Source organism: Suricata suricatta, chromosome 12 (assembly GCF_006229205.1).
Source record: "Suricata suricatta isolate VVHF042 chromosome 12, meerkat_22Aug2017_6uvM2_HiC, whole genome shotgun sequence".
Taxonomy (NCBI): domain Eukaryota; kingdom Metazoa; phylum Chordata; class Mammalia; order Carnivora; family Herpestidae; genus Suricata; species Suricata suricatta.
Window position 1 is genome coordinate 34,435,130 of NC_043711.1, and position 14,540 is coordinate 34,449,669.

Below are 14,540 nucleotides of genomic sequence, written 5' to 3' on the forward strand. Positions count from 1 at the left end.
TGAACTTGAAATAAATGAGAAATTTATTTATTTTTATATTAAGACTTCAGATGCTTTTATTCACCTTAACTTGCTTCATGGCATTTATATGTGTGTGTGTGTGTGTGTGTGTGTGTGTGTGTGTGTATGTATTTTCATGACTCATTGAAATTTCATGACTCACTGGATAGTGGGAGCTGACCCACTGAAAATAGCAGTAAAGAAAATATCCTTCCTTTTTGAAAATAACTTCTGTAGATTCCTTCCTCCTCCCTTCCTCTGTTCTTCCCCTCCTTCCTTCCCTCCCCACTCCAGACAGCTCTCACACAAACGTTTCTTCTTGCCATAGGAAAATGTCTGATTTTTCTCCCTTGGCAACCCTCCATCATGCTCATCTTCAGGTTCACCTCCTTAGATGTTAAGATGCATTATAAGTGCAGAAAAGTTGAGAAGGTAAGAGATACTCACCTGGGAATAAGGTTGACAAGAAACAAGGAAAAAGGAGGCTGCTGCCTTTAGTGCATTTAAAAGTTTGCCAAAGGCTCTACTTCATTTAAATATTTCCCAGAGTGCCTGAGGGGGATATTGTCTATTAGGAAAAGATGAGTGAAGGACTCTAAAGGGGAAAATGGGAAGCCGTATTTCCTCTTACACAGTTTGCACCAAACCCTTCAGAACACCCTGGCCTAAGATAATACAGAATTTTTCCTATTATATACTCAAGACAATATGGTAGATAGTCAGGTCTGCAGTGAGACCTCCAGGTCAGGCCTGACTCCTTCACTTGTCTGAAATGGCGGATGTCTATTCTTGATAATTCCAATTAAATAGTTGAAACTATTTCATTCAGCATGAGTTTATCTCTTCTCATTTAGCATAGTGGCTTGATCTGGGGTAGGGTTTACAACCAAGTGGTATAACAGTGTATCCACTGGAATTATTTCTAAATCCATATAGTTGCTCACCTGAAATTTGGTTATAGATTTAATAATAAAGAGTAGTTACTTGTACTAATACTATGGGCTACCTTTGCTTTCTTAACCAGCTTGTATTATGAGAATATCTATACAACGGTTACAGTCTGATAAAGAACAATACTTCTTAAAGTGTAATTGATTCACTACAAACCTTAGGAATCACCGTCCTTGAGCTGTTTGGTTTTGACACAATTTCCTTAAGTCAGACCATTGGACAAGTCAAGTGTGAGGGTCAGGAGTCTTTGGAATCCTTGCAATATTTGCTGATTTGCTAACCTATGTTAATCACCATGCATAGAGATTTTTTTTGCAATGTTAATGTTGCCTTTGGCTTAATTAATTAGAATTTTAATTGTGCTGGCTATAAGCTTCACCACTCAATGGTAATAGGGGTTTTATAATTAGTTGGGGCTAAAAAAGGAGTGACACTTTTTTTTTTAATTTCTCTTTCTATTTCTCTTAGCAGTTGATTTAGAGCCTGGTCATCTATGCTTTCTGAAACACTATCTTGAGTAAGATTTCCTGTGGACTAGCTAATAGGGAAGATACCTTCACAAGATCTGCCTCAAGATTTCCCTGGGTGGCCCATAAGGATGTTTAGTAGGTTGTGATGTCTCTGAGACTGTCTCTAAAATTATGTACGTATATGCATTTGTGAGGAAAGTGTTTATAGCATTATGAACTTTTAAAGGTTTATTTATTTTGAGAGAGAGAAATAGAGAGAAGGAGAGAGAGAGAGAGAGAGAAAGAGAGAGAGAGAGAGAGCGAGCACCAGTGGTGGAGGGGCAGAGGGAGGAGGTGACAAGAAATCCAAAGCAGGTTCCATGCTGACATCATAGAGCCCAATGTGGAGCTCGAACTCATGAACTGTGAGAACATGGCCTGAGGTAAAATTAAGACTTGGACGCCTAACTGACTGAGCCACCAAGGCGCCCCACATCATGAACTTCTAATTGGAGCCATAACTCTATAAGTTAGGAGCATGAGCTTCTTTCATAAAGGGTATGTGACAGTGGAGGAAATAATGGTAATAGCCAATGCTTTGAGACTGTGCTACAGGCTTTATAAATATTGTCTAATACATTAGACACTGTTATCATGCCTATTTTGTAGATAAGAAAACCAACGCTTTGGAGAACTTATGTGAGTTAGATTCAAATTCAGGAAGTCTGAGTTCAGAGCCTGAGCTCCTAGCACTTTTAGTACACAGGGTTCTGGATTCTGCTCTATCACTAGCTAGCTATGATGTATCCCTACTGAAAAGAATGGACTGTTTGCTCTCTTGGAGCCTCTGTAAATGTGGGTAAGAGGGTTAAGGAAAAGAGGTGGGGGATTGAGGCTGGGGTCATGGTGGATTAGCTCTGTATTTCTTTTCAGTTCTATAAGAGAAGCAAACGAAGCCTGCCTCCACTAGGCATTGACTAAGACTCATGATATCTGAAAGCACTTGGCTGTATACAAGAAATAGATATGAAAAAATGCAGATGATTGGAATGAGTGGGCAGTGCTCAGGTTCTCCATTGGGCTTACAGACACAGAATGCTGTAGTGAGTGCAGACTCACATCTGACTGTGGGCTTTAATCTTTGCCTTGCATCTCACTGACTTTTTTTATAACTTCTTATAAACTTTGTTGCCTCATTTACATAATGGGTATGATAATAATGGTACCTATGTCATTAGTGGAGGAATGAAAGAGATGATATATAAAGCACTTAGAGTCTGGTACATAGAAAAAGTCATTTGTCCTATTGTTTTTGGTTGGGTTTTTTTTAGGTTGTGTGTGTGTGTGTGTGTGTGTGTGTGTGTGTGTGTGTTTTGCTATTATTACTACTACTGCCATTTTTTGTTGTTTTTAAAATTAAAATTTAATGTGCTTCAAAAAGTGATAGGATATCTCATCACCAAAAACGTTTCTTTGGTCTGAAAGATATTCTAGGTGTGCTGGAGAGACAGGTCCCCTCCTGAAGATGGGTATAATTGGAGATGTGGAAGCCCTTTGTCTTTTTAAGCTCACAGATAGGGTCCTAACAAAGAGCCAGTCAGTGAAGCAGGCCCTCATTAAAACTTCTTAAAAGAATGACAGTCACTAGGTTTTGGTGTCTCATGTTGCATTTCTCCAGTTTACCCTTCATTTTAGCCACAGTTGTGGTGGGCGGTGCCTTGGGGGCTCTGATTCCCTTCCTGCTGGCAGCACCTGCCTCAGTGGCACTCATTGTCTTCCTGCTTTTTGTTTCAAAGTCTTTTCCAAGGAACCCACTCAGCCTGTGTGTAAGGGTAGCCTGCAAACAACCCTTAGCCAGTGGGCACAGGGACTGACTAGTGGGTAAACACGGCAGCCTTCCAATTCTCCTGGTGGACAATTCTAGAAAATGTGTGTGTGCTGCTCAGAGGCCCCAGTGGATTCTCAGCAACCCCTACTGCCTACAACAGAGACCTTCAAAACACACACTTATATTTGACTTGCTCTTTTATTGTTTCACTCTCCCTGTTCTCTTGTTCTTGTCTCCCAGAATTATTTTCACAATAAACTACCTGCAAATAAGTCCTTGTCTTGGGCTCTGATTTCTGGGACTCAAACTGAGACACATATGTTGTTCTAAAACTCTAATGCCAGTGCCATTGTGCAAATCTCCTGTAAATTCCATTTCTTTTATTTACTGTTGAGCTCCCAATGCCTAGCACACTATAGGCATTCAGCCAAAGTTAGTTGAATGACTCAATCAGTGAACAAACAAATAAACATGTCTATTAGACCTTGATAATGAGTAGATCAGTTGTGCACTGTTCAATTTTCTTTACTAAGTGCTGTACCAGCAACATGGCAACTGGTTGTCAGAATCTTCTTTGGAAGGCTCTCATGTCTTGCTTGGTTACTTCCCTCTTCAGTCTTGGAAAGCATTTGGTTCTCCCCTATAATCCTGAAGGAAAAAAAGAGTGAATTTGATGGTTGCCTATGTTTTCAAAAATTATACATTTCCAAAGATAAACATGCTTTACATATCAGCAAATATCCATTGATTTTCTGTTACAGGCCCTGTCCCAGGCTGGGATAATAGATAAGGATGGAGCTTATAGACCAAATACAGAGCAAGAGGGAGCATATAGACCAAATACAGAGTGTATAGACCAAGTGCAAAGTCAAGAATACATCATGGGATGGCATTTATACACTGGGAGGTTATAATGTGAGGCACATCATGTGAGATGGGGGTTCACTTGACTACGCGTCTCACTAACAATAATGACCCAGCAATCTTGCCAGCCTGACTTGAGAATGTGGGATGTTCTTCCCTGAGTGGTCATGTTCCTGTTTCATTACAGAAGAGCATTTTGTGTGAACTCTTCAATATAATAGGCTCATAATTCCTGTCATTCTAAAAGAGGAAGATGGGAGTTTTTGAGATTTAGTCTGCAGAATCTGATGAACTCAGTGTTTTTGGATATTGGTTTAAAATAGCGATATTAGTACCTAGCCTGAAAATACAAAATGTGTACAACAGGGCTTCACTGCAAAAACAATTAATGTAAACTGAAAACTCATGAATGAGCTTTATTAACTGACTTTTGTTGTATCAGTCCACAACTAAAATTCAGCAATCAGATTTGTGAAGGTCTTGAGTTGATCTGTGACTCATTTGGTCACTAAAGGGGAGGAGAAGGTCTTTACAGATAAATATTTAAAAGACAATCAGTCTTATTTAGTGATTAATTGACAGTGACAGTTGACAGTGTATGAGCGATAGAAAAGGGATGGAGGGCAGAACATTTGAAATAAACTATCTAAAATAGGCAAAATTAGGAGGTGTTAAAGACTATAGTTAGCTGCCACAATGGCTCTCGATTAACATCCTGTTAGGTTTAAAATTGTTTTTACTTGGTACATGGAAAACATAAGCATAGGTAAAATGGACGTGGGAGAAATGAAAGAAGGTAAAGAAATAGTAAGTGGATCTTGAAGAATTGGGCTAATAGTTTTGTGTGGACTTTGACATTTTTGTTGCTGCTGCTGCTACTAGTAATGATAATGGTAGTGCTCGTGGTGGTGATGATGGTGGTGCTGCTGGTAGTGGTGGTGATGGTGATGGTAGATTCATGATGATGTTAATGATGATGGTAGTTGCGATGGTTGTGGTCATGGCGATGGTGGTGATGATGGTGGTAATGAGGAGGGTGGTGCTGATGATGGGGATGGGGATGGTTCTCCTTATGGTGGTGGTGATGGTGGTGGTAATGAGAGTGGTGTTGATTGATAGTGCTGATGGTGGTAATGATGACGGTGTTGCTGATAGTGGTGGGGATGGCGGTGATTGATGATGATAGTAATGATTAAGGGTGGTGGTGACGGTGATGATGGTGATGACAGTAATGATAGCTAGTGTTTATGATCCAGATACTCTACTGTTCCTTTAATGCTTATAATCACTTCTGATGTAGTGTAGTTATTATTTTATTATTATTGTTAATTATTATTATTCAGGTATTAAACTGAAGAAACAGGCTTAGAGAGTTCATAGTTAGTAGGAGAGTCAAGACACAAAGTTAGGCAGGCTGACTCCAGAGGCCAAACGCTTTATTCCACATAGTCGTTATACTAATCTAACATCTTGTTTTCCAATTTAAACTCATCAAGATCTGAGGTCATCCAAATTCAATTCTAAGCAAGACTCTACATCCTCCTGCTAAGGGACTTAAGAGTGTAATGAATAGAAAACTGTACTGAGATCCTGAAGTTAATGGCTAAGAGGCAGGACTTCGGCCACAACTTTATTAGCCAGGCAACAATTTTATTAAGTAGACAAACAACTCGCAGGGGACTGTGAACAAGATGATATTGCTTTTTAAAGGTTTAAAATTGGCTTCTTGTGGATTTAACTAAGGCAAGAATAGGAATGATTTTAAATCAGCAGCTTTATTCATAATCAGAACAGACCCCCTCCACACACAGGCGCACATGTCATTCATGACTGTGTGCCATGTTCCATGATCCGTTCTCCCATGCTTGTCCCCACCTGCTATTATGTGGGCACGCTCCATGAAGAGAAAGTCTGTGGCACTTAGAGTAATACTTTGGGAATCATTTAGACATTCGGAGCTAAGTCTTTATCTCTCACTAGGTTTCCAATTTTCTTCATATTGCTCGGGCTCAGTGAGTTAACTCTAAACTGAGTGCTCCCAGAAAAAAATAATAAAGTCTTTAAGCCAGTTTATGGAAAAAGATAGTCTCCCTAGGATAAGTGAAACTGTGCAGCTTTTGTGCTTTGTCACTTACACCCTGACTTTGACATCAGAATAAATCATGCTAATCAAAACTCTGAAAAGGGTAAAGCTTTTCCTCAGTTTCTGGCACCCAGCATTCCCCCAGGGGGTCTTTGCCCCTTAAACATTCCAAATTATACATACAAATTAAATATTACTGTACAAAATAGTAAGCAAGGGTGAATATTTCAGAGGGTCTCCCAATGTTCCTGGAGCTGAGCTAAGTACTTATTTTGTCCCATTCCATCCTCATAACAAACCTAAGAGTGCGAAGGGGGCATTATTATTATGTCTGGTGCAGAGGAGTTAGCCAGGGCTCAGAGAGGTTGAGCAACTTGCCTAACATCACACAGTTGGTGAGTGGGAAAGCCAAGCTCTAATCCCCTGCCAGTCTTGCTCTCTGCTGGTCCTTGTGGTTAGAATTAGAACAGGTGCCAAACTAGCCAATTGTGGAATGAATAAGTCATAGGAATACAAGGCACAGCCTGGAGAATATGGTCAATGATATTGTAATAAAGTTGTTATGATGACAGAATGACAGAGGGTAGCTGCCCTTGTCATGGGCAGAACATAATCTGTAGAGAGGTTGAATCAATGTGCTGTACGTCTGAAACTACCGTAACATTGTGTGGCACTACACTCATTTTTTTTTAATGAGCCATTGGTTTAATGGTTCGAAGTACACGTGTTGGTTTCACATCAGTTGGATGTACTGATGCCGGGTCACTCAACCTCTTCGAGCCCAGTTCTCCTATCTGTTAAGTGGAGATCAAAATGGCTACCTCACAGGTTTATAGGAAGCTCCATTTGTAAAATACCTTACCTCGCCATCTCTTTTCTTCCTATTGTGAATGGTACCTTATTATTTTTGGCACCTGGGCAAGATGCTGGCTCCCTAACCTGGTAATTCTTCTCCAAAGCACTGACACTTATAAGTTGTGCAATATATTATCCTTGCTAGCAGATTCTGGATTTTGAAAGGTCTCCTGGTGTTTAAGTCATAGTCTTTGATATCTCTGTAATACACTGTTTGCCAAACTGGGTTCCATGGCAGTTGCAACCCGGTGGTCTGAAAGAAAAATAAATTCTGTCTTGAAATAATTTTGAGAAAGACAGTGTAATATTGGCCACTAACATACCCATTAATTCATTAAAGGCTCTGGTAAGTACTGTGATATAGAAGCCTATACCTGTGACTACACATGATTTATTTTCATCTTTCCTGGGGCAAATGTGTTTTGGTTTGGGAAATATCAACATGGAGCTTTAAAGACTTTTCCTTTATTTATATTAATCAGTTAGTTAACTTTTCACCACAACCCTGCGAGGTAGCCAGGGCAGACTTTGCCCTGGGATGTAGAACCCATTACACCTCAGTTAGTTTTAAGACTTGGCCTGCGAAAAAGCAGCCATGCATTCTGGAAGCTGAAGCTGGAAGCAAAACTACCTAAAACCTCTATCTTGAATTCGTTTTGAACAGAACCCATTCTTTTTTAATTATATAATTTCAGAAACTTCAGGCACTTGAACAGCTTGCTGCTGACATTTGGAGCAGTGAGGCCTTTGGGTAAAAGCCACAAGTGGTTCTTTCTCCAAGATCAGCTCAAACCCTGTCATTTATTTCCATGTCTGCTGCTGCCATGCTCACTTGAACCCTGCAGGCCTCCACAGCAGCCTCTTCACTAGTCTGCCTGTTTCTCTTCACTGAATACAAGCCACAGCAAAGTGTGGTGCTGGCCCTCACAATGCTCTAAAACCTTCCCCTTGTTAAAGTGAAACCTTGAGTTTGTACTCTGGCCTCCAAAGCTCTTCCGATTTGGCTCCTGTCCATTTCAATCTCTCCTATCTTGGTTTCCCTGTATCATCATATTTCTCTTCCCCAAGCACATCAAGTGTTTTCTGCCTCTGGGCCTTTGCGTCTCTGTTCCTTTTGCCTACAAAACTCTCTTTGCACTATATCTTTGCAGAGATGGTTCCTTCTCATCCTGGCTATCTCAGACCAAATATTAACCCCCTGTAAGACCCTCCCTGTCACCTTTACAGACCATTTCTAGCCCATCACACTGTCCTTTTCCTTCATAATCCTGTTATTTTATTGTTCATTCATTGACTGACTTGTTTGATGTCAGCTTGTCCCGAAGAATGGCCACTTCATGAAGGTAGCAACTTTTTCTGACTGTTCACCATTTTATCCTTAGTATCTGCATAAGGCCTTAATAAATATTTTAGGAAATCAATTCATGTGTAATGAATGGATTGGTGAATTAGGGTCTTCCCAGGTGATTATTTGCAGTGTCATGTGACTGGTCACACATGTGATCTTTGATCATGAAGTGGTGGTTATTTATTTGTTTATTTATTTATACTCATCAGTGACTCTGTTATAGCTCCTCTTGAGAGATCCCACATTCTCCCACACTGTGGATGATGTATAATGTCAGTCTCTCTATAATCATCCCTGGACACACACTCATTCTAAAAACGAGAGTCTGGCCCTAAGATGGCTGTCAGAACTGTTTGAGCTGGCCAATTAGTTGCCTCAATTCTCCCCGGAGGAAGAGCATCGTTTAATTGCCTTCAGGTCTCACCTTTCCTGCATCTTTATTTTTATTTTTAGACTTCTCACCACCATGCTGCTGCCCTTCTTCAATATGCTGCTGCACTTATCAGTGCTGTTCTGGGGCAGATTAAGCAAACGTCTTAGCTGTCGCTATGGGCTGTTAGGTCCATAAAGAGTGAGTACAGTTTTCAGATACTGAGCGGGCTAAGTTGGGCATTTGAGAGACTTACTGCATGGCGTTGGGCTGCACAAAACCTTCAGCATTCAAGCTCATGCCTCAGAATCACTGTAGCGTGGTTGTTCAAGTTCAATTTTTTAAGCCCCAGGGGCTGGATGTAATGCAAAAGTTGGAGACATTTCTAATGTCATAGTGGTTGGACTGGACTCTTGGAGAGTATGGGCCTGGGGCTGAACATCAGTGGAGGGGTGGAAACTAGTCGAAATGAATAGCGCAATAGTGATGACCGGAAAGGAGATCCCTGATTGATTGATTGATTGATCCATGGGAGAAAAGGGAGAGCTAAAATAATTGTTGCTGTGGAATCAACTTTTGATTGAGTCATACAACAATGGCCACCAATGTTTACTGATTGAGTATATCTCACGAAGCTTATACTATGACAAGTTTGTTAATCTATAACCTCATAGAATCTAGCCAGATGAGATTTTATTCTTTTACTCATTTACCAATGGGGGTACTGTGGCTTTAGAGAAGATTATACAGCTGTAGAGGAATGCCTTCTATTTTTTAAAAATGTTTATTTATTTATTTTGAGAGAATGAAAGGGTGTGTGCACTTGAGCAGGGGAGGGGCAGAGAGAGAGAGGGAATGAGAGAATTTCAAGAAAGCTCTGTGCTGTAAGTGCGGTCAGACATGGGGCTTGATCTCACAAACCAGACCATGATACCATGACCTGAACAGAAACCAAGAGTTGGATGCTCAAACAACTGAGCCATCCAGGCACCCTGAGGAATGACTTCTAGAATGGCATGTGCAAGAGGAAAGAGTAAGCAAGCAAACTAGGTACTGAGTGCGGGGGCATGGAATTTGGAGATTTCAAAAGCAAATAGATTCAGTGGTCTGAAAAGGAACAAGAACACAGTGAGTCTTGTAGAGGAAGAAGGGGGTTAAATCAGGAGATCAACATTGAAGTTGCATTCATACTCTTAATGGGATGAGTTTCTACAAGGAAACCTGTGTTTGTGTGCACGTGCATGCATATGTGTGTAAAAAGTCATTTCTTTGCCAACTCTAATTTAAATATCCACATATCTCCTTTGTTAGCCACTGTCATTTTGAGAGACAAATTTAATTCTGGGTGGTTGTTTTCTTCAGGTTGATGGTGCTTGCTGTCAGTCCCTGTCAGTGGCCTGCTGGAATCTATCCAGAGTATATTTTCTTAAAGTATTTAAATTGAGTTTAGCTTTTTAAAAAAATGACGTTCGGAAAGTTAGACCTTCCTTGCTCTTTTTCTAAAATATCTAATGGTTTAAGTAAGCAAGTGACCATAGACTCTGCTGTGTATCTGGAAAAGTTCTGGGTGTTGGGGTGGCATCAAAAGAGAGGAAAAAGATAGGGTCTCTAAGCTCCAGGATATTCTCATCTTATTGGAACGATAAGGGTATGAATTCTGACTCCTTTTTCTTTCTTATTCTAACACCATGGAGGTTTTGACTGGGCCAGTTTTGACTCTGTATAATGGAAGCCCTAAGTAAAATTGGCTTAAATAAAAATCAGGGTAATTTTCTTTTACCTAAACAGGAAGCTAGGACTTGAAGAATCACTGTCTTCAGGTTAGTGAAGTTTCTTAGCACCTGGTCTCTATCTTCTGAGTTCCTTTGTGATTATGACATGTCACTCATCTTTCAGTCATTAGATGGGTGTGTAGGCAATAAAGCAAGACAGGTGAAAAAGCAAAAAGACACACAGTGGCCAAATAAAACCCTTTTAGAAAACTTTGCTGATCACCGTACCCAAAGCGTTTGATTACATCCCACTAGCCACACATATCTGTACAGCAGCCTGGCAAGTTGTTCAGCTGGGCATGTTGCCACTTGTTAGTAAAGAGGCGGGGTGAATAGATTTTAGATAGTCATCAAATATGTGTGCTGTGATGCATCCCCGGGATACCTAGCCCAGGCCAAACAAAGCCTATCACTTCGTCTCTGATACTGTCCCAGGACTCCGTGATGGGGCATATGGTTCACAGGGCTGAGGTCCTACATTTGAATTTTGTCATTTCCCGATTTTCTGGCAGTATGGAGAGAAACACACAGTTTGCAGGAGTCTGCAAGACCCAGGTTCGAGCCCTCACCTTGGCTACAGTATGGAAGAATAGGCTTTGGCACGTTGCTTAACAGCTCTAAACCACTATTTTCTTGTTTGTAAAACACCGTGGGGTTATGAATATAAAGGACCTAGCCTCGTGCTTGGAACATAATAGACACTTAAGAAACATCAGTGGTATTTGTTGCATGCTCAAAGATAGAAGCTGATTCTTTAAGGATTAGACCATGAGAGCTTGCTTAATAGCACTTTATGGAAACAAGTCTTAACTGAGTCACACTCACGGTTTCCTTGTTTCTTTCAAAATATCGAGATTCTCTTTCCATTTTACATTTAAACAACCTTAGGTATGATGACAGATGTATGTTTCATGCATATTTAGGGTATGAGTGCATAGCTCATGCGCATTTAAATATATTTCCTTTCACTGAAACCTAGGTTGTTATGCTGAAGTCTAATAATGGAACCTATATTTACTTACATATTCTTTAAATAATTTTTAACCAGTAGAGTAAAAGGTTGGACTCCGGAAAGATTAACTTGTGTATATTTCTCTGATTTGGGCTGATGCCTTTTTTCAAGAAAAAAGGGAAGATGCAAAACTAAGGCAGCTCACAACGGACCTTTATTTCCTTCACACGGGCAGAGGTCCTGGGTTAGAACTCTGTGTTTATCCCACTACATGTAAACACAGTACATTGAAAGCAGAGGAAAAGGCTTTAAACAAAGGCTATTCATTAGGGTTCTATTAAATACGAGAGTGTCTCCATGCTTTTGAAGTGTGCTTTGATTTAAATACAGATAGCCAGGGCGCTGCTCTTCTGGAAAAGCCAGGCGTCCCGACAGAGCCTTTTCTGGAGACCCCCAGAATGCTGTTGAATTTAAATGAGCAGGGGCAGAAATGCTGATTGCTCTGGGCTGCAGCCGCAGCGTTTCTGCTGACAAGCTGCATGCCACTTTTCTGTAGTGACTATTCTTTACCTGGACCAGCTTCTCCATGGCAACCCCATTCACAGAGTGCCTTCGTTACTTCTCTTCTTTTAAAATGAGCACGTTGGGAGGGAAACTGAACTATACATGTTTTGGGTTCCTAAATGGAGAAAGGGGGTGGGGTAAACAACAGATGCTGGGGGAAAAGCAGAGGATTTTTTTTTCTTTTTCTTAATTTGTCTCCTTCTTGGGTGGATACAAATCAAAAAGATGTAATTAAAAAAGTCACCTGGTATGTGGGATTCTCTCTTCCATCAGTGAGCATTCTGATGAGACATGGTGTGGATCAATTAATTTGTATATCAGCTGATACTAAGTCTTGGCCCAGTGGTTTGTTGAAATTTCAAAAGATACTTTCATTCTGCTTTTTACCTGTTTGTTAAGGACCTGCCATTAGCCCTGAGGTTGTGGCTGAGGGGAAAATCTTATAACAGTGTTTTCAAGGATATAAGTCTTCAAAAGACAAGAATGAAGCACTGGAATGATTTTTCCATTATGTCAGGAGTTTATTGTTTACCAAACTAGTTTCTCAAGGTCTAGAAATAAGAGTACTTTGTAGGAAAATCTTTCCTTTCGCACGTACTATGTTAAAAGACTCCTAGACACAGAAAGAAACAAAACAAAACAGACAAAACCCCTCAAACATTGAGTCACTTCATATTCTTTCATATAAATACCTTGCTTTTTTTGTTTTCTTCCAAATCCCCTGTTTTTCATTGTTCCTTCAATTTTATTATTAAAAGTAGGAGTGAATGTCCCATCAGATATATTCAGCCAGAGAGAGTTTGATTTTAAATCAAGAGAGCATGCCCCACATTGCAGCATGCTTGTGAGTTACAACAGCAGTAGGGGTGCACACTGTAAAAGTCCACGGCACAATCCCCATGGCAGACAGTCAGCAGTACTGGTTAGTGCTCTGCTGTTATTATTATCAACAGTCGGTTTCCATAATAGTGAAGTTGTACTTAGTAGGGAGTTGAATCACTGCAAGTTTTTTCAGGTGGAATTAGAATATATTTGACACTCCTAGAAGTTTCTAGCACTGGGGGACTTGAAGTTCCAAATGCTATCATCCAAGGGGGAAATTCTGCAGGAAGCAGGATGTGAAAATTCCTCTGCTCTGTGAATTACTGTCCTTGAGTGTGGCCATGTAGAATTAGATTGTATTTGTCCAGTATTTTAGATTTGCACTGGTGTACCTTTAGAATTCTGGAAAGTACCAGCATATTTTAATTGTATTTAATGAGTTCCATTGGGAAATGAATTTCTACTACACTGTTACATCTATCATTATATATATTTATTTATGTCAACACATGCAAACATTGACATACTAAATACCAGGTCAATTAACCTTAGAAATTAATTGCACATTTCAATAGCAGTAAGAGGAGAAATAACACACCATTGGAAATTAGAGTTGGGGACTGGCTCTGTAAAGCAATCTCTGTTTCAATAATGCATGGGGATGAATAATTCCCCCTGAAACACCAAAGTGACAATATACTGTAAGCATTGCTTTCCTCTGCAGAATTTGCCAGGAATTCAGTGGGAGACAAGTACCATTATGGGGAAATATTGATTCACTGTATGCACGATGTGTCTTGTTATGAAAAAGACAAGAGTCTGTGGTCTTTTCTCAGCTTCTTTCTAAATTATTTTTTATGTTTTTAAATTTATTTTTGAGAAACAGAGAAACAGAGAGAGCAGGGGAGGGTCAGAAAGAGAGGGAGACACAGAATCTGAAGCGGACTCCAGGCTCTGAGCTAGCCGCCAGCACAGAGCCCGACATGGGGCCTGAACCCATGAACCGTGAGAACATGACCTGAGCTGAAGCTGGACGCTTAACCGACTGAACCACCCAGGTGCCCCCTCAGCTTCTTTCTAAACCAAATCTATGGAATCACTCATTATAATTGGGACATTTAGACTGCTTGTTTATAACAGGATGAACTAGAAGATTTCTGGGACTTCAACTCTCCCTTCATGACCAGAACACCCTAAAAGAAAAAACAAAGTTGAGTTCCTACAGTGATGCCAGATATGACTTGTGCATTTTGGTAATGTCTGGAATGTGGTGTAGAATTCTTTTCTAATTAATAGCAAGCCCCCTCTTAACCGCACTCATCTCCTATTCTCCCCCAATTCATGCCAACACAGGAAACTGAACATAGAGTGGTTGAAGAGTACAAGCTCTTCAGCAATGGATGGCTCTTCTGTTTATTAGCTGTATGTGATCTTGGACATATAGCTCATGTTTTTGTATCTGCAAATGAGGATATTAGTGGTACTTAACCCATCAGGCAGTTGTCAGGACTAAATGAAATAATGAATGTGACGTTCTAAATAAGTCCTTCCTATTTTTGTGTACGGTGTAAGAAAGTGGTCTAGTTTCATTCTTCTACATGTTGCTGTCCAATTTTCCCAGCACCACCTGCTAAAGAGGCAGTCTTTTCTCCATTGGATACTCTTTCCTGCTTTGTCAAAAA

At 40.3% G+C, this 14,540-nt stretch overlaps 1 protein-coding gene and 1 long non-coding RNA gene across 3 annotated transcripts in view; both read left to right on the forward strand.

The window, feature by feature from the left end:
• Nucleotides 1–14,540, forward strand: part of TAFA1 (TAFA chemokine like family member 1) — a 496,597-nt gene that overhangs the window by 104,949 nt on the left and 377,108 nt on the right. The gene's annotated exons all lie outside the window — the stretch shown is intronic.
• Nucleotides 1,844–14,540, forward strand: part of LOC115275407 — a 19,606-nt gene continuing 6,909 nt past the window's right edge. Inside the window, exon 1 of the long non-coding RNA XR_003901554.1 lies at nucleotides 1,844–1,958. This is a non-coding gene — a long non-coding RNA (uncharacterized LOC115275407). The remainder of the gene's footprint in view (nucleotides 1,959–14,540) is intronic.